This window comes from Lissotriton vulgaris, chromosome 2_1, assembly GCF_964263255.1.
Source record: "Lissotriton vulgaris chromosome 2_1, aLisVul1.2, whole genome shotgun sequence".
In the NCBI taxonomy this organism is placed as follows: Eukaryota; Metazoa; Chordata; class Amphibia; order Caudata; family Salamandridae; genus Lissotriton; species Lissotriton vulgaris.
This window is the reverse complement of record NC_141687.1, coordinates 513,591,992-513,616,168: the sequence shown is the minus strand read 5'-3', so window position 1 is coordinate 513,616,168 and position 24,177 is coordinate 513,591,992.

The following is a 24,177-nucleotide window of genomic DNA, read 5'->3' as shown; positions in this document are numbered from 1 at the left end:
GTTGCCAAGGCGTGTGGACGGCGAGGGGTAGGGTGTTGTAGCGCCTGCAGTCTCATGTGGAGAAGTGTGGCTCACCGGTTAGAGGCGGCAGACCCAGAAGCAGAGGTCGGCCCGGTACCAGGGTTCAATTCCCGACGCGGCAGGGTACGGAACCAATGTCAGCGGGCTCGATAAATCTCGCCTCTGTGCCTCTCTAATCATGGGTCCCACGCTGCAACTCTGGGCAATAGCTTGCTTAATCTCCACAACGGCCCCCTCGCTGCTGGGGATGCCTGGCTTCACCTTGGGGGTCCCAATAGGGACCATCTCACAGGGAAAGCCAGGACGGGTTCCCCAGCGGTACACAGCGCCAAGAAACCCTGGGGTGAACGTGCGCTCTACAAATTCATACTAACATACCATAACATAACAGTCTAGTCCTGCGCTTGGAGTGGGCACCCCCTGGGCAGGTGGGCGGCTCCTCCCGGGCTAGAACAGTCTCTCAATGTGTGCGCCCCTAGCCGGGGCTTTGTCACGTCTGGGGCAGCTACCCCTCGTCCACCCAGAACTCCTCTAATCGCACCCGGACGGTGCAGCGGGCGGCTTGCAGCTGGCCGCCACTACTCCCTCCGTGCCCCTCCTCACCTGACAAGTGTGGTTCCCGCTGTCGGGCAGGTCGGGCTGTCAGGCCGCCAGTCCTGCGTCACCGGAGTTCCAAGCTCCCAGCTCCCTCGTGGGTCACCACTGTTACGTCAGCAGCACAGTCTAGGCCCAAAAGCCAGGGTCTCTAGTTTCGCGGCTGCCCACGTCTCATGCACCGTCCCGCCTTCCTGCTAACGGTGCCCCCGGTAAACTCTGAAAAGCAGGTGGGAGGAGCAGAATGTGTAGCGGTTGCTGGCCGGGAGTATGAGTGATAGCTTCGGGGCCGATGCGCAAGAGAGCTGCCTCCGTCCTGTCTTTGGGCCCTCCGTGCGCCGGCTTGCTGCGAGGCCTCCCCGGATTGTGCGCACTCCTCCTCGCCTCCTCAATATCGGGACCTGCGAGGGGTAGGGTGATTCGGGTCCCCCAAGGCCCCCAGGGCCGTAACTCCAGCCACGGCGCCCCACCCGTCTATTCTGCGGTGTAGGCCTCGAAGCCTGGGCCTCGATTTCCATGGCTCCTCTGGCCCAGGCCCCTCACTGTCAGCACGTACATCCCCAGAACAGCCCGTAGCTGGGATAAGCGTTGCCACGCTAGTGGTGGCTCAAGGTGTGCACCCCCCTGGGTGGGGCCTGTCATCATCTCTGGGCACCTGCGGGACTCGGCCCACTGCTCCGTGTAGGCCCGGGACCGGGACCTCGATCTTCGCGGTATGACGCGTACTGCCTGCTGGTCCGCCCTTCCTCCGCCGCATGTATTCGCGGCCACCGGCGCCGGGACTCACCGACTCAGACCGGGTCCAGGCCTCTTTTTCATTGTGAGCTTGTTGTCGAGCCCCACTGCCGGACCTCCGCGGCAGCTCTCCCGGTGTAGGCCGCCAAAACCACGCAGCTCCCTGGCCTCCAGCGGAACGGCGGTTCCGAAGAAGTCTGGCGGAGCAATGCGGGCCAGAAGCCGGTCAAGCAAGTCCACCGGTCAGTGGCAGAATTTGCCAAGGCTGCTGGGGAGATGCATGCTAGGAAAACGGGCTAAAAGGGGTTCAGGGCCGGGGAGCCTCGCAGTCCGACGTCTGTTCAGGCCGCCATCTTGGCCACGCCCCAGTCATATATATTTTAGAGTGCCCATGTAATCTTAATTATATTGGCAGGACAAACTTTCCTGTAAAAGAGAGAATCTTGGAGCACCTATGTGCCATTAATAATAATGACCCAAACCCCCCAGTTGCACATTTCCATCTTAGACATGGTGGCAACAAGAAGTTGGTCGAATATTATGGCATCAATAGAGTCGAAAAAAACATCAGAGGAGGCAACAGCGAAAAAAACGTAGACTCTTGGAGTAACAGTACATATTTTGACTCCCAAGTTTCTGTTTTGGCGAAACAGTGACGAAGAATTGGCCATCCATATTGGTGTATAATGACTGACATAATCTGTAATGCTTCTTGACGATAAATGCGGAACTGGCCCTGAAAACAATGTACCCCACAGTGGAACGGCCCGCTCTTCTTCGGGTCCACTCAGGACAACATGCACCGGCAATGTGCCTCGAAAGGGGCCAACAATGTGTAACACAGAGCCCCCACTCACTGGGGCTTTGCAGGCTCTTCTCCCACTGGAGCCGTCTTGTAGGCACCTGCGGTCTCCGTGGCCTCGAATCTAGCACAGGCGCTGCCTACTCCACTCCGCGGCACCCACGAAGGCGGGGTAGGCTCCCGGCAGACTTCTGCTTCCGCTTTGTGCACCCGGGCTCCCACCAGCTCACTGGAGCCCCGCTCGGGCCAGCAACACCACTGCCTCAATTACAACTTTCTCTTGTGAGGCCCCGCCCACAGTCAGGCAGACGCGCCTGACTTCTGGTTTCGCTGGACTCGGCGGCTTTCCCTTTTTGGCCTCAGTGCTGGGTGGGCACCTGCCGATCAAAGGTGCATAAATGGAGGTGGGCACCCGCTAAATAAGCATGCCAGCGGGGTGGGCACCCGTTCTCCAAACAAGCACAAAAGCGGGATGGTCACCCAACAGGAAACACCAAACGCGGGGTGGTCACCCGCTCGATCAGTAGCGCCTCGCACTGCAGACACAAGCTCTTCCTCTGTTGGCAAATAAATCAGAGCACCCACGAGGTGCTGCATTCCATGAAAAAGGTCCAAGGGGCTCAGCCGGGCCCAGGCTGGCCAGCATGCAGGGCCCTCCAGTAGGGAGGCCAGCTCTCGTAGCTGTTCCTCCTGGGCCCCCACCAGCAGCAAGCCCCTGCAAGTACAGGAACAGCACAACATTCAGCCCCTATATTTATATTACATCTTGGATTGGTCTGCTCTGGCACAAGGCTTGGGGGAACCAGCCAAAACTGGTTCAGGGGGGATTTGAAGCACTTTGTTTACAAGGCTCCTCTTTGGCAGGTGGGTACTCGTCATCAGACACACCACAGGGGGGGTGGAGCCAGCATTGTACATGCTAGGCACAGATCTATTCAGGGACCAGGGCCTTCTCCCACTACTCCAAATGCAGTTGCCCCATTCCACCTATTGCTGACTCACCCTGCCCCTCCTGGAGCCACACACACACCTCACTAGCCCCTGTCACTCAAAAGCCAGATATGCAAATCACATCAGGCAGACAGACACATAGCACACAGAAATGCCAACTTCTAAAAGTGGCATTTCTAAAATAGTTATATTAAATCTGCGCACATCATTGTGCAGCATGTGTTATTACCATTCCAAATATACCAAACTTGAAACGCTCCGCCTCTCATATCAGGAATTACCACTGAAACACTTATCAGGGAATCCCCAATGCATTCCTATGGGAGGGCAGCTTCACAGTAGTGAGAAAACAAAATGGCTGTTTGTTCCTACCAGTGCAAAAACCACAGTTGATGGACAGAATGCAGAACAATGTCATACATTCACCCCAGTACAGAGATCTGGGCCTAAATCCATCGTTTTTTTGCACTCCACACCACCCCAGTTCAGACATGGCCATATGCAAATCAAAGTAAAAGGGTAAAAATGCCTTCAAGGGGATTTATTTTGTAGGTATATAATAACTTAAATTGACTTTGAAAATATGAATTAATAATCCTTATTAGGAACCAATCAGATATCATAAGATTTCAATTCAGTATATAAACTAAATTTTATCAAGACACAACATACAGACGAAAACACAAGGTGTATTAGAAAAATATAGTTTTATCAAAAGATTATTTGAATGAACAGCTTCATATACAGATACAAACAAAAATAGAGATTAGGCCTGTGGGTACACACAAAGAATGAATTAAAACGTGACTCTACAGAACCTAAAGCAACACCTATCCCAAATCACATTGAATAAAACAAGACAGGGATAAGATGTACGGTCGACGTTTCGGTTTCCTAAGAGTTAATTGTGAAAACCATCCTCAGGACTGCTGTCAATTATGATCTGTACAGAGATATTGTAATCTATTCGAAGTATTCTGCACCTTCTTTGCACTAGGTACGAAGTGTAGATATCACTGTGGCAAGGGTAGTTTTAAGAGTTATTTTCCTCGCCTGATTTGACTGTAAATTACAAATGTGGTGAATAAAATCTTGACTCCAAGTCAGAAACCAATATAATGTGTGTGAAGGTGCTTATTTATTGTTACTGTATCTTTAATGTACCAAGAACCTTTACTGTAGTGGTTCTGGAACCTTGCCTTGGTTGTGTTCCCTCTTGGTCAGTTACTATGCTGTCTCCTGTGGATGAGGTTTAATAAATACCTCCTGGCTTACTTTCCTGGTTCCTGAGCTTTCTTTCATGCAGAGGACACCACAATGTGGCTATAAAGTAAGGTTGTATTTGATCTTGCCACATGCGGAAGATTCGTTACAGGATAGATATTCACACAGCCAAATAGCGCTAGTCTACTCAGAACAGTGATGGCAGAATACAGTGCACTTTCCTTGGGATATAGTGTGCATACATCCAAAATCATGTTTCAAGAGTAAATAATCAATTTCAGCTCTGTTCTGTAATATAGCTTTTCTTGCCCCCCGCACATCTAATAATAATTCTGCTAAAGCAACTGTTGTCTGATTAATATTCTCCACCATCAAACATCCTTATTCACTAACAGTCCTAGAATTCTAAATGGTTAGGCCTGGAATTCCTACTATTGAAGCAGCTAAACTAATATATTCAGACTTAGATAGTAAATGAATGTCAGAATCACAATGTTCACTGAGTTTAACAACTTCTCTCATATTCCGAACATGTGATGATGGATCTAATGGGAACATCATTACTATGCCGATCCGCTGTATGACCGGGTTTGTAGTCGAGATGCACGGTCTGTGAGAAGGATCCATGAACACAGGCCAATGAAGGAATCAATAAAAGCACGGTCCGTGAGAAGGATCTGTGAATACAGGCCAACTGAGGAATCAATCTAAGGGTAGGAGGTAACTCTGCAAGGGGTGCTGAGCCACCACGATCGTGTGCGGTTGGTCCGGTGTCGGACCGTGCATCTCGACTACAAACCCGGTCATACGGCGGATCAGCGTCCCATCCCTGTGCTATACTATCCCAGCTCGCTTCTCCACCCAGCTTTTTGCATCCCTGACCCGGCAACCCTGTCCTGAAGATGATCCTGATTTAATAGAATTGAAACTGCGTCGACCATTCAGCGCAATCTACTGCGCAAATTCAAATATGGTGCATACCAAAAAATGTTGTACTAAACCGTGATCTAATCCTGTAAATAGTTTCTGTCGAACCATATAATTTTCAGTACATATATATATTCTTTTTCACTTTGTCACTGTGCACCTTCCGCTGCTTATTCACTTGTCACTGGCGCCGTCACCTCCGTGTGTCACAAGCACATTAGTGCACCAAGTACCTTTTGGGTTGCCTCTGCATACAGTGCTGATATAATTGTTCTAAATTTTATTTTTTGATACTTTAAATATATGATGCCAAGAGCACAAAATTCCTTGAGTCTCCCTCTTCCTACCTGTAATGTCTTGCACATGCATATATATTATTGTCTTCCTTAATGATACGGGTGGAGGCATTGTTGCTATTTTTCATTTAACTACCCAATCTCTCAACCTGGTCTATGGGTTATACTCCTGTAGTTTGTCCACTTGTTTCATGATTAACAGGACGTTGGCCTTTTCTGTTGCAATAACCTATGCCATGGGGGAACTATTTGGAGATTTTACTCACACCTTGGCTCCTGGATTCTTGTCAGTAGAGCCAAACCCTCCTTTCCCACGCACAGTGAGAAGGGCAGGGGTAGTCCCCTTATTGACTATCCCTCCGTATACTGGCATGTACACTATTTGAGCGACTCTTTCTCTAGGTTGTATTATCAAATCAGCGTCTCCACTATTCAGTAGGATGACCTTGATTTCACCTTGATAGTCTGCAACAATGACCCTGGTCAGATCTTGAATGCCCTTTAGAGCCAATCCAGATCGAGGGGCAATCAAGCCAAAGTGCTCCGGGGGAATCTGGATTCCCACTCCTGTCTCAATGAGTGCTATATGTCTTGGTTTGAGTCTGTACAGTTTCAAAGCATGCAGATCAAGACCTGCGGCCTCCGGTTTGCTCGGTACGGAGCCAGAGCTCCAGGAGCTCTTCTCCCAGTAAAGGATGGTATTGGTGGCTACATGAGGCTGAATCTGCAAGGCTCGGGTTAGCATTCGCATCAAAGGGGTTTCTGCATTTGCTAAGGGTCTATTGTTCAGTATTTGCAATGCCTCATTTAAATGATCTCTCCAATTTTTCAATGACCCATCAGACAACTTTCTCAATCGATCCTTCAACAATCCATTCATGCGCTCAATCAGACCTGCACCCTGCGGGTAAAACGGAATATGAAAGACCAACTCAATGTTTATTCATTTATCATTTATTTATAAAGTTTTGTATAGCGCGAACAAGATCCCAAAGGATATCAGAGCGCTTTACAAAAGCGTGGAAGAAAGGTCATAAACCTAATATCGACATCAAGTAAGTATACACAACATGAATAATCGCATGATTCGCAGACAAATGGCACAAAGGAGAGTAATACAATAAACAGGTATATAGCGGGCTACGAAGGGGGCACACAATGCGGTAAAGAAGAGCAGCATCACATGATGGAACAATGGATGTATGACGATACAACGCATACCATTACAACGCATGCTTTTACATCGCATAGTCTATTACAACGTATGTTACTACAACGCATACCATTACAACGCAATTATATGAAATGCATTGCAAGTGCCAATACAACGCAAAACATAACTACACATGCTATTACTACGCATTTTTAAAAAAAATAATTGTATATTAACCCCTGGAATGGGATGCAGGGAAAATACAGGTTTTGGGTGGGGAACTGTATTAAAATGTGGGCAGAAACTGTACACACTGACCAATAAAAGTTCTTGATTGAAAAAATTAATACTCGGGTATTAATTTAAATACTTGAGTATTAAACGTATTTAAAAAATAATAATAAATATACAAATCGATTTAAAAAGAACAAATTCACAAAAAATAGCATTAAATGTTAATGATTCCGAAAAATAAACTCAAAAAGACAGACAGCAGAAATGTAAACAAGCGGTTCCAACCACCATGTAAGGAACTAGGCTCACCCTGAAGTCCTTCAACAGTTTCCATGACATTACATTTACCCTGTGGCAAACAAAATGGAGGGCAAAACAAACACAAATCAAAATAACAGATATAAATATAAACGCAAATTAAATTATAGTTTTACACATAATGTGAATGAGAAAAAACAATGAACTCAGTACATATTTTTATGAAAATAATGGTGAAATGCAAAAAAAGCCAACCACCATTTTGAAAGCAATGGTCAGTTGACTACGCCTGAGAGCAGACGCTAATTTTGCTATCTCTTGTGTGAAACAAACTGTCACTAACAGATACGGAAACAGACTCAAAATTATCCAAGTAAGTAACTCATGAGGCAAAAGATTAATTAGATAGAATATTAAATTCACCTAACCAATATTTTAAATAATTTTCATTTTTCTACCAAAGTGAAAATATATAGGGGCCTATTACGATTGCGTATTTCCCGCATCCTCCGGGCCGGCGGAAGCTACCGGCCCGGAGGATGCGGGAAAACCGCCACGGATGCTTGAAAGACCCACCGCCAAATTAGGATGGCTGGTGGGTCTTGGAATCTGTCCGCCGCTTTTCCACCGCGGTCGCCTTCCGACCGCGGCGAAAAAGCATTAACATGGCTGGCAGTGTCTATCAGACACCGCCAGCCATATTATGATGGAGTAGAAAGTATGCTTTTCCACTGCTGCTTTTCCGCCGTGGAAAAGCATACGGACCTTCACTTCGGGGGCCCGTTGAGGGCTCCATGGGTGAAGGGGGGGGTGCACATGGGGGGTACCTATGGTACCCCCCTGCATTTGCATGTACAAAGCGGCAGGCACCGCGCGGTGCCTACCGCTTTGTGCACGCAAATGTTGTGCATGCATTTTTAACATTGCGGCGGGTGCAGCTTGAAGCTGCACCCGCGGCAATGTTAAAAATATAGGATGTGACCGCCACATTGGCGGTCACATCCTAATCTGCACGGAGGGACCGCCGCTGCCCCTGCAGACGGTCCCTCCTACTCTATGGTGGCGGATGGACTCAGGTCCGTCCGCCATCATAATCGGCCCCATAGTATTTATAAAAACACAAAAAAGGTTGATTATTTATTAAAAAAAACTAAAAAGTATTTTGTAAATAATTATGTGCCTTCGTTTGTAGTAAAAATGCATAATGTTGTGAAAAAGCATACTAATATACATAGTATAACCACTTTACCTGCTGTAATTTTAAACCAAAAGTTGAATTTTGAAGATGTAAAGAGTTTCTAGAAAAATAGGAGGAGTACCTATCGTATTTCATACAAACATCAGTAATCGAGGAAGGTTGTAAATAAAAATATTACAGAGAACACAATGATGGGAAAAAGATGCGTAGTAGGTGAGTAATACTAATATTCTAAATGGAAAATGGGTGCGTAAATCTGTCAAAAAAATTAAGATTATTGTGAATTAATGAACACATACTTAACTCTTCAACACAACGTTGTAAAGTGATTGTATTTTCAAAAAGGTAATTTGAATAATGTTTAAGTCGGAAATAAATGCCTAACAGTTTAGTGAGTGAAAACGGGAGAATGAAAACTTTGGAAAGTTAGGAAGATAGATATTCCAGACAAAAAGCAGAAGACAAATAAAGGAATACAACTTTTTCTTTAAAAAAATAATGGAATATATTTGTTTTGTCAACAGATTAAAAAAAGACAGTTTTTAAATCTGAAAAATAACGTTAGCACCATAATTACAACATAAAATTACAAGGTGAGTTCATGACCAAAATAATCCAAAACATTTACTAACACTTTTTTATCCATAGCTAGCCAAACACATGCAAATGTATAGAAATAATTGTAATCTAAAATCTTTTCTCAAGCAGAATAAAAGAAGAATCTATTTAGAAAAAAGAACATCTAAATCAAACATCAAAAATCAGCGTGAAGCAAATCCAAACACTTGAAAAGGTAATTACAAGTAAAACTTTTTGCAATATCTTAGAAATTATTCGCAAAATGGGCATAATGTTAAAATTGCTAATACTTTATAACAAGAAGTAGTGTGGTTATTTTAGTAGTGTAATAGTGTAGTGTTTTATAGTAGTGTAGGGGTGGGAGTAGTGTGGGTACTATTGAGGTGTTTTAGGGTATTGTAGGGGTGGGAGTAGTGTTGTATTGTCATGGTGTTTTAGGGTTAGGGGTAGTGTAGGGGTAGAAGTAGTGTGGGTAGTGTTATAGTGTAGTAGTGTTTTATGGTTAGGGGTAATGTAGGGATGGGAGTAGTGTGGGTACTGTTGTAGTGTAGTAGCGTTTTAGGGTGTTGTGTAGTGTAAGGGTGAAAGTAGTGTTCTAGTGTCATGAGGTTTAAGGATTAGGGGTAGTGTAGGTGTAGGAGTAGTGTTGGTAGTGTTGTAGTGTAGTAGTATTTTTGGGTAGTGTAGGTATGGGAGTAGTGTGGGTAGTGTTGTAGTGTATTAGTGTTTTAGGGTTTAGGGTAGTGTTAAAACTTACTTCAATAATGCATATCTGTTCTTTTTATTATACTTATAGATAATGTCATCCAATCAAGAAGCCAGTTATGTAACCTCAAGCAGGGTAAACCGGCTACTAAAGCATGCAGGGTATATTTATTGTAAGGAGAGACTAACAGAACCAAGGTGTCATTGGAGGTGTGTGCAATACTACTCATCCCATTGCACAGGCATAGCGGTTACTCAGGGTGACTCTGTTTTAAGAACCACAGACCATTACCACTCTGCCTCTGCAATGTAGATTGAGGTCAGGGAAACCGTTAATGAAATTAAAGATATTGCATCCACCTCCAATGATTCCTGTGGTTCTATTTTGAGGGAGGTTGCACAACACGTCCCATCTCATGTTGCCATTAGTATGCCCATTATACCCAATCTGAGACGAATTGTACAATGTAAAAAACAGGCAAGTACCCCACAACAAGTTACACCACAATCTTTCTCTGATATACTTATTCCTCCTGAACTCTGTCTTACTGTTTCTAACGAACCCTTCCTATTGCATGATAACAAAAACCCTCTGAAAAGAATCCTTATCTTTAGCACACCCCCTAATCCTGCTAAGCTAGAGAATAGTGATGTTTGGATGATGGATGGGACGTTTAAAAGCACGCCCCCTCCTTTCACCCAAATATACACTATTCATGCTAAAATTAACAATTCAGTTGTCCCCTTAGTGTACAGTTTGCTACCTGATAAACAATGCACAACTTACACTGAACAGTGTTAAAATTTTAACAGTGTTAAAATCCAAAACATCTAACAAAAGTCCGAGTAAAGTAATGATTGCTTTTGAACGTACACGGATACCCAAATTCAAGGATGTTTTTTCCACTTTTCTCAGGCATTTTGGTGTAAAATACAAAAAACATCCTTAGTTGTGGATTACGTATCAGATAGAAAACTGCAATTTGAACAAAAAAAACTAGCTACACTTTGCTTTGTTCCTCCTGATAGTATAGACGAATACTACACTGCAATTACGGAATCTGACTACTTCACAGCAAACGAAGAAAAGTTGGCACCCTTACTAAATTATTTTGAAGGCACATGGATTGGGCATCTAAGCAGGTTGGGTGGCAGGAGCAAGCCACAATTCCATGTGGAGTGGTGGAACTGCTATTCGAGTTGCTTAGAAGGAGGAGCAAAAACTAACAATGCCATAGAGGGAAGGCACAACTCCTTCAAACATACAATTGGCAAATATCACCCCAATTTCTTTCTTTTTTTTGGAAATTTTGGGGAAGGAGCAAAGTTAGCAAGAAATGAGAATAGTTCAAACATTAACTGGTAGTCTGAACCCACGGATTTCCCAAAAAATCAAAGGAAATGTCAGAAAAACTATTGGGTGCATTACAACAGTTTTCGTTGTGTGTGGCTTCTAACTACCTGGATAATGTTGCACACATCTTACATTACTAACACAGACTAGACTTTTACTTTCCTGTTTTCCTCAAAAATTAACCTCTTCCAACTTGACTTTTTTTTAATTAAAAAAATTAAAAGTTGGGTCACCTTACATTTTTTTTAAACAACATTTTTTTGTTTTCCATTGAGTATTTCCAAGGTTTGTAATTCCATAAAGCAAACCATATTCAAAAACAATCCATCCGACAATTTAAAAAAAAAATTTATTATAACATTGAAACAACAATAAGTTTTCTGCATTTTTTCAAAAAAGTAGTTTTTTTTCAAATTTAACCCCTTCCGTGCGGGGCGTATTTTCCGCCTGTGCTGACTCCGCCTTGCGCGGGCGGAGTCATGACGGAACGGTTCCGTCATCAGCACAGCTCAACCGATGCTGATGACGGAACCGTTCTGTCATCAGCATGGAAGGGGTTAAAAACTGATTCCAACCTTTTTTTTACTAACTTTATAAAATGCGATTGCTGTACAGGTGACCCAACGTGGGCATACTCTGATAACATGGTTGGTGAACTGACATACAAAACATCTAAAATATAATTTTAATATCTATTAACCTCCCTAGTCTCTCCTTACAACAAATATCACTTATGCTCTATACTTTTAAATACTTTATAAGTATCTTACCTTAACGCCGGTTTCCCTTGCTTCTGCTCTAACCAGTGACGATCCTGAAAATGGCGACCTTCACGCTACAAGTTTACGCCGAAAGCTCATCTACTGCTACAGAAATTAAAAACTGACTATTCCTTTCAATATAAAGTACATATTCCTGTAAATATGCTGCTTTAAATATGAAAACATAAAACATACTGTAAATAAATAACAAATGTGGTTTTTTTAAAACAACGATATGTTTAAGAAATGTCAATAAAAAAATAAACACAAAAATGTTTTTTTTAATGTTGGTAAATGTTTTATTATTTGATTTTAAAAATATATGGTAAATAATAATATTACATTTTTTTTAAGTTCTTACCTTTTATCTGCTCCAAAATGCATGTTAAGTGCTAGATAGAGTAGATTTTTGCAATTACTAATGTAATTAAAGGGTAGGGCAACAGTAGGGTGAGTGCTGGATAGTGTAAACAATAAAATTACTAATCTTACTCCAGGGTGGTGCTAGATTAGTGTAAGTGCCGGATATTGTAGAGTTTGCAATAACTATTCTAACTCAAGGGTGGTGCAACAGTAGGGTAAAAGGGTGGATAGTGTAGGGGAAAAAATTACTATTCTAACTCCAGGGTGGTGCAACAGTAGGGTAAATCCTCGATAGTGTAGGGGATCAAATTACTTTTCTAATCTAGGGTGGTGCAGCAGTAGGGTGAGTGCTGGATAGTGTAGGGAATAAAATTACTATTCTTACTCCAGGGTGGTGCAACAGTAGGGTAAGTGCTGGATAGTGTAGGGTTTTGAAATTACTATTCTCACTCCAGGGTGGTGCAATAATAGGGTAAGTGCTGGATGGTATAGGGAATACAATTACTATTCTAACTCCAGGGTGGTGCAACAGTAGGGTAAGTGCTGGAAAGTGTATTGGTTTTGAAATTACTATTGTAACTCCAGGGCAGTGCAACAGTAGGGTGAGTGCAGGATAGTGTAGGGAATAAAATTACTATTCAAACTCCAGAGTGGTGCAACAGTAGGGTAAGTGATGGATAGTTTAGGGGTTTGAAATTACTATTCTAACTCCAGAATGGTGCAACAGATGTGTGAGTGCTGGATAGTGTAGGGGATAAAAATACAAGTCTTACTCAAGGGTGGTGCAACAGTAGGGTGAGTGCTCGATAGTGTAGGAGTTACATTTACTAATCTAACTCCAGGGTGGTGCAACAGTAGGATGAGTGCTGGATAGTGTAGGGGTTTCAATTACTATTCTTACTCCAGGGTGGTGCAACAGTAGGGTAAGTGCTGGATAGTTTTGGGTCTTTTGAAATTACTTTTCTAACTTGAGAGTGGTGCAACAGTAGGGTGAGTGATCGATAGTGTAGGGAATACAATTACTATTCTAACTCCAGGTTGGTGCAACAGTAGTGTGGGTGCTAGATAGTGTAGGGAATAAAATTACTATTCAAACTCCAGGGTGGTGCAACAGTAGGGTAAGTGCTGGATAGTGTAGGGGTTAAAAGGCCGCATTAATGGCCCGAGCCAAAGGGGAGGGACTTTCACAAGCAAGCGTGACTTTAACACCATCGCTGCTGCAGCAATTCCCCTCCTGTGCCACAGATTCTTCATTCCCATTGTTCATGACGAGCTCAGCTCATCATCAGCACAGCTCAACCGTGCCTCATGACGAGCTGAGCTCGTCATGAGCTCGAAGGGGTTAATAGCCGGTACAGCCCTGCTACGAAGGGCTATTAGGCTATTAGAACATTCTGCAAACTAAAGGGCAGAATGCTCTAACAAATAAAACAAAGTTCTCTCGTAGCTCGCGGGGATGTATATCCCCTCAAGCTCCCGTAGAAGCAGGTAGCAATCCATTGTCTACAATTGAGCTCACAACATTCTAATGTTCTAATTTATTTTAATACTCCAATAGCATTAAATATTAATTATAGTTTTGTTCCATGCGTAACACTATAACTCTTATCACATAACAAGTAGCACAGGACCATGAACCCTTCGCATATGGGTCGAACATCTTACTTTAACCCATATTTATATGACGTGCGAAATGCTGCACCTCGCAATGTTCGTATTTACAAACACGCATGTGTTTTGTCCCTAGACGTGGTTGAAAATTCTCATTTTTTTTGTCTGTGTTGTTAGCAGTCATTCCCTCCCCCTGTGCGGAGTTGCAAAGACATCTGATATGCTCATATTTTGTAATCAGAACATTTCAGAGCTTATTGTTCATTGGCTATGAACCATTTTAAGTAGAAGTATTAACAACCATTCCCTTCCTCTGCGCGGAGTGGCAGAGACATCTTATTGGCTGTAGTGTTTTAAACTGGAGCTTCCGTAGCATAATGTTGATTGGCTTTGAATTATTGAATGTTAAAGTGTCGTTAACCATTCCCTCACCATCGACGTAGCCATTTTGTGACGCACTTGAAATGACAATGTGAAAAATAGCAGTTGAGGGAAGGTATTTTACACTATAAACTTTGTTCAGTGCTCATAAGTTGGTGGACAGGGAAGGTAAAAAAAAATATAATGTAACTTTCGTTTATATTAATAATTTTCTTTCTACTTGTGTGTTTTGGAGTGGTACTTCCTTACACCAAATAATATAAATGTATGACAGGTTTGTAGCTTATACAAAGCGCGCATCCGCTTTTATTTATATTTTAAAATGTTCTTTGCACAATACTACTTATCTGGAGCAATGACTATTTGTAAACTATAATAATAGTGCTGAGTTTTCTTCTTTAGCATGGAGTACTACTTACTCTCATTAAATGTATAAGTGTAGTTACGCAGTAGAAAAATTAGACATGGTTCGAAATAATTTTTAAGTCATTTAAAAATGTAATAATATATACAATTCTCCCTCTATTTATCAGATGAGTGACATACAAAATCGGTATTCAAATCAATTCTCTTACGTGTTGGCACACACTCCCTTTTTTTTTACGCAAACACTATTTTCTATTCACATCTTTTTTTAAAGTGTGCCCCATCTTCTTTTTAATATAAGAGGGCATGATTTACTTTCAGATAAAGTAGAATAGAAGTGCTACAAGAAACACTCCCTCGCTACATCATCTTTGTTTTTTGTACATTTCTTTTCAATTACTCTTTTTAAAAACATTGTGACTGTTAAAAAGCATTATATTATTATTTTATAATTGGCATTATTTTTTTTTTCATGTTTACTGCTTGCGACGATAAACCTTCAGTTCCTCATGAGTGAAAATTGGTCACAGCACTACACAATATACATACTGATAAACCCATTTTCACTCTAGAAGAAAAAGAGAATTACTTGAACAATTTTTTAAAATTTTATTTGTACATATCACAAACATTCTTTTCTCCGTGTCTTCATAGTATTTTCTTTTCGCGACGATAGTTCTTGATTTTATCTTACATCATGTTGTTTCTAAAGTACAAATATACTTATACGCAGTACATTTAGAAATCTTTATAATATACTTGCATTTAAAAAAATATATAAATCATAAACTTTTAGCATTAATTTACCTCTCTTTAAAGTTCTTTCCTCCTTCCGTCGACATACATCCAACTCCTCTAGAGGGAACATAATGTTTTATATATTACAATATATACATTAACTTTATATCCCCTCTGAGGAAAAAGAAGATAATCTGTAGATGAATCCGTCACTCATAAACTTTACATTGCTCATAGTTTTGTCACCCGTAATTGAATCACAGTAACAAAACTAATCATCCTACGGGTGTGGTTTATATACATTTTTGTTATTGAAGTCACTATAGAACCAATTTACTGCTCCTCCCATTTTTTGTCACTTTGCTCACATTTCCACTGTTTAACTTGCACACGTGTTTTTGAAAACGTGAAACTTGTTAAACAGTTTTAGTTTCGATTTATATCCTCATACTTATTCGCACTTTCTTTTTCTTTAAATTCTTTCTCTCTTTTATTATACGAGTATTAAAATAATTACATGTGTATTTATTTTTTTAAACAAGTAGTTTTATTGGGTACTGTGTACAGTTTCTGTCCACAATTTAAATACCCTTCCCCACCCAAAACCCCTATTATCCCTGCAACCTGTGACAGTGTATATTTTTCTTATTTTTTAAAAAAAGGTGAAAGACTATTTTTTTTAATTATTCGAGTAGTAAAATAAATACCTGTGTATTAATTTATTTATACGAGTATATTTTTTGGTTAGTGTTTACAGATTATTTCCACATTTTAATACACTTCCCCACCCAAACCCCATATTATCCCTGCATCCCTTGCCAATGTTTATTTTACATATTTTTTAAATATGGTGCAAGTTGTTTATTTTAAATTAATCTAGTATTAAAATAAATAACTGAGTATTAATTTTTAAAGCGAGTACTTTTTATTGTTTTCGTAATTTTCTACAATTTCTGTCTACATATAAATATACCTACTCATAGACAAATATTAAAAGAATAACCAAAATTGTGTTGTAATGGCAAGTGTTGAAATGGTATATCCGTTGTAATGGCATGCGCTGTAATGGACCTTCCGATGTAAAAGATGTGTTGTCATGGCATTACGTTGTAAAAGTTGCGTTGTAATTGCTGTCTCCCTGGAACAATGGTTGTAAGATCAATGATTTTGAGCCAGTGAACCTAGCCCAGATTAAGGCAGGAATTTGTCCATTAGGAATCTTTTGGCTTCCAGTTTGTTGTGTTGTACACAATAATCCTGCACCAATTTGCCTTTGAAATGAGACCCATTGTCACTTTGAATCTGTAATGGAATTCCATAATACAAAGTCAGCAAGTCTAAAGTTTTCAATGTTTTCAACTGAGTAGCACGTTTACATAGAAATGCTATCAAATATCCAGAGTATGTGTCTACAGCTGTGCACACATATTGACATCCTCAACTAGTTGGCAGGGGCCCAATGTAATCAATCTGCCGTATCTGTGCTGGTAATTTTCCCATCGCTGTCTGTGAGATTGGTCTTTGTTGGGTATGCTGACTAATAGGACACGCAGTTTTAATCAGATCTAGGGGCATGTGTATCCCTCTATTCTCTGCCCACCTGCTAGTCATCTTTTCTCCAATGTGTCCACACTTCTGATGTGCCCATTTTGCAATTACAACCAGGTCAGAATCTTGCGTTGCTAGCTCGGCCTCCAAAATCTTGGCTTTTCCATCTGTGAGGGAGTTAAACCAGCGGTCGAGTGAGTCGGTGGAACAGTGAGCATCTACCTGATACACTGTAACTGTTCTTTGTGGCAACATAGTTCAGATCTCTTTCCACAGTTCCTTACCCCACACTTCCTTTGAATATATCATCCAGTTATGGGCATGCCACATGGGAAGCCAAGTGGCTAACCCATTGGCAGTGGACTACGAGTCAGTGTATATATGACATTTTCCTGGCAATTCCTGTTTCAAAGCTTGATACACAGCATATAGTTCTGTGAAGTGGATACTCTTTCCTTCTCCAGTAGTGGTCTTTGGTCACAGGATTATATTACACCGCCTTCCAGTGCCTTTTAGCCCCTACATACCAGGCTGAGCCGACAGTAAAACACACATACTGCCTGTCTTCTAAGGACAATTCTTCAAATGGCCTACCCCACTTCACAGTAGACTCCTGAATCTCAGATACATCATGCAACACCTCTGTTTCTCCCATTGGGGCTTATGCCACCTGTTCATGCAACGCCGCAGTGCCTTTGGGACCTAGTGGGTCCTATCCTATATGTATTATTATTATTATTATTATATTTCTTATATAGCGCCAGAATCGACCCCCGAAGGGGTATCTCCGCGCTTGCCTTGGGAACCCGTCCTGGTTTTTCCCTGTGAGATAGCCCCTACAGGGCATCCCCAAGGTGAAAGCCAGGCATCCCGCCGCGGGGGGCCGTTGTGGACATTAAGCAAGCTTAATGCCCAGAGTTGCAGAGTGTGAACCCATGATTAGGTCAGGCACCGAAGCGAGAATTATCGAGTCCGTGGACATTTGAGCTCAACACCCTTCCGCGTCGGGAATCGAACCCTGGTCCCGGGTCTGACCTCTGCTTCAGGGTCTGCCTGCTCTAACCAGTGAGCCACACTTCTGTGGCTCACTGAAGTGAGTATCACCTCCATTTGATTATTCTGGCTTCCTGTGCATGTCCTATTCTGTGAGTCTTGGGGGAACACATCACCTATTGCATAATAGGAATCTCAGGTCTCAAATCACATTGTGCCCTAGGGTCAATTGCTCAGTATCCACCAGGGCCCAATAACATGCAAGCAACTGTTTTTCCAAGGGAGTGTACCGCTCTCCAGCATCTGGCAATTTCATTATCCAAAATCCTGAAGGCACCCTCGTATTTCCTTGCTTCTGCCACATACTCCAATTAACATACAGTCCTTGCACTATCACATTCAGGTCACCATCCCCCTTCCGCACTGGCCACAAATCCAAAGCACGCTATATAGCCTCTTTTTCTGATTCAAATGCATTTTGCTCTCCCCATTCAAAAGCATTTTTCTTTCGCATAACTTTGTACAAAGGGGCCAAAATCTGACTCAAGTGAGGGATGTGCTGTCTCCAAAGAACCTCTGGGCTTCTTTCCTATTTCGTGGCACAGCAAATTCTTTGATATTTTGTTTCACCTGTGGTAACACCTCTCTGTGTCCCTGATGCCATTGAATACCCAAAAACTTTACATTTTGAAAGGGCCCTTGTACCTTTGCGGGATTTATCTACCACCCTTCACTCTGTAAATGCTCCACAATCCTGTCCAACTGAATTTACTCTTGTGTCTCTCCCTGTATCCTTATATCATCAATGTAATAGCAAAGTTGTACTCCAGGAATAACTGGTACCTCATCTAAATGCTCTGCCACCCGCCAGTGACAGGTAGTAGGACTGTGTAAGTACCCCATAGGGAGCTTTTTGAATGTTCGTTTTCTACCTTTCCATGAGAACGAGAATTGCTCCTGGCATTCAAGGGCTATTGGTATAGAAAAGAAAGCATTAGCAATATCAATAGTTGCATACCGAGTTCCTGGATTCTCCTGTATTTTCTCAATTAAGGTAACAGTATCTGGGACAGCTGCAGTCAAAGGAGGTGTGTGCTTGTTCAATTTGCGATAATCAACTGTCATGCGGCAAGTATTGTCACTTTCGCACACAGGCCACATAGAGTTATTCCAGGTGGTAGTGATTGGAGTCACCTCCCCTGCCTCTATCAAGTCCTGTATGGTTGCACTGATATCCTCATGCCCTCCTGGCCTGGAATTCTGTACTGTTTCAAATGAATTACCTTAGTACCCTGGGGCACCTTTACTGGATAAATCTTCAAATGACCCACTTATAAAGCGCAAATGAAATGTACCTATTTGATCCAAATTGATAGTACCCATACTCCAAATACAGAGTCATTTCCTTCATGATATTGATTCTATATATTCAGAGAGAGGCACAATCAATACATTGTACTCTCTTTTTGATATTCAGCCTATTTTCATTTGGACCTCTGTCTGTACAGCTGGTGTCTCTTTTCCGCCTAAGCCTGTGATTGTGAAATACTGTCCTTTAAACCTTTTTGGATTTCCATATATCAATGTGGCCTCCACTCCAGTGTCTACTAGAGCTCGGGCCTTCTGAACATTACGATGTTTCCATTGAATTTTTATGTCAACATAAGGTCTATTGTTTTTGCGAGCCCATCTCTGTACCGGAGATTGACCTGTTTCCTAATCTGCTTTCAATCTGCCATCCCTTGCCCAGGTCAAATCCGGGTACTACCTGTTATACTCTCGGGGGCACTCCTCTCCCCTCCCGTTCTCACTGAGCCATTCACTTTCTGAATCTCTCCTTTCCTTTGTTTTCAAATAGGCAGCTCTCTCATCCTCCTTTTCCTCTTCATCCACTTCTGGCTTCCTTCAAATTTTATTTTGCTTAACCACTCTCCTGCTTCCTTCCTTTTTGTCCAACCCTCTTTTCCGATACATCTCTCACAGACTTTTAGTCTCTATTCCATCTATCTGCTCTTTCTTCACTCCATCATTCAACAGAGCCAAAAACATGCCTCTTCTAGACAGCCTGGTATTGTCTGTACGATTCTCAGACCTAGAAACTCTTTCAGTCTTCAACCAGTCCCCCAGCTCTCCGAACTCAAGGATTGCCTCAATCACCTGTGCCAAAGTATACCAGTCTGAATAATTAGCAAAGTAATGGATTATTTTATTTCGCACTGACACAGTTAAAAGTCCATCCATCAACTTATGTGCATTATCCAGAAAAATAGCAGTTTTCATTACTTCCTCCTTAAGTCTCTTTATAGCATCTCTCAATGTATCCCAGGGTTTATCGTTCACTGGCCAGCCTGTCGGTTATTTCTGACTGCATCCAACCACTGCCCAATATAACACGTTAGTTTGATTATTGCCCCCGTAATTCCTAAACTGCTCCTGCACTGTGGGATTATTACTGAGTGTGCATAATTACATTGCATCTCCGGGATCCAACATTACCCCAGAGGCGCCCATATCAAACAACCGCACATCCATGTAAGCAGAGATTCTTCAGGTCTTTGTCGGAATCTGTATAAAATGTTGTTAATCTCCTGTTGAGTAAAATCCTCCATAGAATCCATTTCCACCCCCTGTGGAAAATTTGAACCACTCTGTAATTTCCTACGATGTATGGGCTGCGCCTGAACGACTTTGCGTTCTTCCGACTCACCCTGACTACTGGCCTGATCACACTCTCCTCCATAGTCTGAAAACTCTGAAGAACCCAAATATTCCCATCCAACGTTTCAGGATCCCAGTCGATTCCTACCTTTGCAATAGCTAAACGTACTTTTCCCTTCCCCTCCTTTTCTTGTACTTGTACTGTGCAATACATACTGCGGACTTTTCTGCCACAGTGTGGTAAGTTTCCATCTTATCTTGTAATAACTTATTCTGACAAGTTAACATCATAGAGGTATTTATGGCTTCAACAAACTGTTTTCCTATTTTTTCATGTACGTGCTGCAGCTGAACACATTTTTCATGCATTTTATGATAAACACACAAGAGGACCCAGCCTCTTTTCCCTAATATGCTAAGCTCTTTCCCTTTCTCAACAGGCACTTTTTGCCAATACGCAAACACTTGTGCTGGCTCAACGTCAGCTAAACACACATTCCAATTCTCTCTCAGCCCAGCGCAATGAGCCCACTCGTGGGCAAGCATACCATATGGGACTACCTCCCATCCAGGTATTTCAATTGGTATCTGGGAATCTGCCTTTGTTTTTCTGGAACCATTTCTCTTCCCCTTTTAATTTCTTTTCGAATCCTGTTCGTGATGCCAAAAATGTAGTGCTTGTAATTTAAAAAATAGAACACTTCTGAACCCTGCACTCCTAAGAGGAGGAAAATGCACTACTGCACCTTTAAACAACACACGTAAAACAGCACTCCTAAAAGAAGAGGCGATAAAACAAGATCCAGCACTCTCTTAAGGTGAGGCAAGAAAACAAATTCAGGTGCATTTAAAGTGACCCACACATGTTTATTAATTCAGTATTTTAGAAAAGAAGGCTAAGTATATTGGTTAATGCAGACTACCAAATATCAAGTAACTCAAGCACAAAACCAGAATAAAGTGTGGCATATATACATGTAGCAAAGAAAGACTGATGGATCATGCAACATCCTTGCCAACTCAAGCTGGAAGAGCCTTTTGACAGCCCAGGAAGGAGTTTGATCGGGACTCAAGTTCCGTTTGTCTTACAGTAGTACGCCTACTCTGTAAGTAAGCTCCTACCGGCCCTCGAAGACTTCCAGCCTTTAATACCTTTTACTCAACGTGAGGCGAAGGTTCTAGAATCCTTGCCCCCTTTCGTCTGTTGCAAAAAAACGAACTGGTCTGTGTAGGTCAAGACAGAAGCTCACCAGGCTCCTATATTTTAGCTCTGAGACAGAGCTGTACATTCCGCACATTCCCTGAAAGGTACCAAGCACGCATCCCACACAACATGTTCCAGTTCACTCTGATTGGTGAAGAGCAAAAGCAAGTGAAGTGCGAAAACATGCCCTCCCCACTTTGCAGCTGCGTGCGAGCACAGAAATTGGAGTCTATTACACAAGATGGAGTCAATTATGCCAAATGGAGCCAATGGTCAATAGATCATTGTTAATATCAGTACACCCATGAGTGCGACTGAGGAGGAAATTTGGTTATTACGGTTAAAGGCTGGGCTCTGCTATTTTGTCATGTACCGCCACAGATGCGCCAGCTAATCTAGTGACAAGGGAGCTGTTTTCAGGAGTCGTATACAAGCCAGAGTTTGGCGACCGCCGGCATTGTAGAAATATTCATTGTTCCACTAAATCGAGACCGAAACATGGCAATACGGGGTCAGCAGCCGGAGTGTCGTGGTCGACATATGACCCTTTGAGTAGGTGAGAGAAGAGTTTGCTAGTTCGAAAACAAAAATGCTTGGTTTGCCTCTAATTGAATGCTAGTATCGAAAAAACTTGAGAATTATTGGCAGATGTTTCTTTTGAGAAGAAGAAAAAGAAATAAATAACAAAGCATTCTGGAGACGGGCACGCTCTTAAGGTCATATTTACATAAACAATAATCCAAACAGTCTTAGCCAACTCAACCAAATGGATAAAAGGGAAGCAAATTTGAATAGGACGTAGTCTCAAGTAGGGGAAATGAACAACAGTTGAAAATGAAAAAAACAGATGTAAAAAGCTAACTGAAACTTTGGGGAAAAAAGAAATCAATTAATGGGGGGAAGTAGTATCCCTAAAAAAATACCTTGAGGTAAAAAGATTTCCAAGAGGATTACGAATAACCTTAATGCCGAGTCATCATGACACGAGTAATGAACTATTGCATGAATGGGGAGAACACATCCTGAATTCATCATTGGGTCTCATAGTAATCCTGATTAAACATATAGAGATCGCTTTGGAGAAAACCACTGCTCCATTTAAGGACATAGCAAAGGATTTAGAAACCATTGAATTTAATCCTGATATGATCAAATTCAAAGAAGACCTTGAAAAACAAATAGAGAAACATGAAGAAACAGTACGAATCCAGAAACAAACTTAATTTCAACATGACAAAGAAGATTACATGGAAGAATGGATATTTACATATGCGAGAACATTTGATGATTTAAAACAACAGGACAAACTGGACAGTGTGACCAAGATATCAGGAAGCATAGCTTCATTAACCTCTACAAGTGCAAGCAAGAGTGAATTAGAACAAACAGAAGCAAGGGCAAAATGCATTTTTTAAGAGAAATTAGATTGGCCCTCCAACAGTGGAACTGGGAGAAAAGAATGGGGTTAGAGCCATCAACCAGCAGAGGAAGGGAGATGTTTTCAGGATATATATATGTATTGTCAGAGAGGCGCAATATTGGGAACCACAAACCTGTTCGATTTGGCACAATAGAAGCAACAGGCGGACTGTGTCCTTTGCAGCAACCCGATGGAAAACAGTAATGCGGAGGAGAAGTATAAGCGGCTCCTACTTAAGAAATACAATACTCACCTGGACCACAAGAACCAAGATGCAAAGCGAGTTCCTGCCTACTACAGCTTTAATTGAACACCTGAGTGAACTGTACATACTTCTTTCTTTCTCACCAGAACGCCAAGCCAGTTACCAAGGAATCTAATTCTGAAACGCGTATGGCGAGAGGCGAAAATACTTTGCTTGCAATGGCCCGTTTTAGCATGCTGCTGGCTATTGAACAATAAAGGGTGAAAACATTTGTGGGGTGTGGTGTCCTCATTGAGCGAGCAGTTTCAGTTGGGATATATGTGGCCCGCTCTGGCCACGACGACTACCCTTCGACTATCGCAGCAGATCCCAGTGCCTTGTTGGATAGGCGAAATATTGGGAACCACAAACCTGTTCCATTTGTCACAAGAGAAGCAACATGTGGACTGTATCCTTTGCAGCAACCCAATGGGAAACACTAATGTGGAGGCCCTGTCCCCTCCCTTCCCCACTATGTAAACACGCCCTGTGGCCGTTTTAAGTTGGTGAGATTAATTCCCCTTGAATCCTGAGGTTCCCTGGGGTCCAACTAGGCCACTAGGTACTGCCACAGAGCTGCGTTGCAGAGAGGTATTAAAAAGGGTGTGGCCTCTGAACACCTCTCAGCAGCGCAGCTCCCTGGCGCATACTGGAGCTAGTGGGCTAGTTGGCCCTCCAGGACCCTCGGTACTGAAGGGAAATTAATTCCCCAACTTACAACTCGCCAGAGGGCGCGTCTGCGCACTGGTGAAGGAAGGGGGCGGGGCTTAAGGTGACATGTCTACAAACACACCCTGTGGCGCGTTTTAAGTTGGGGAATTAATTCCTCTTCAATCCTGAGGCTCCCTGGGGACCAACT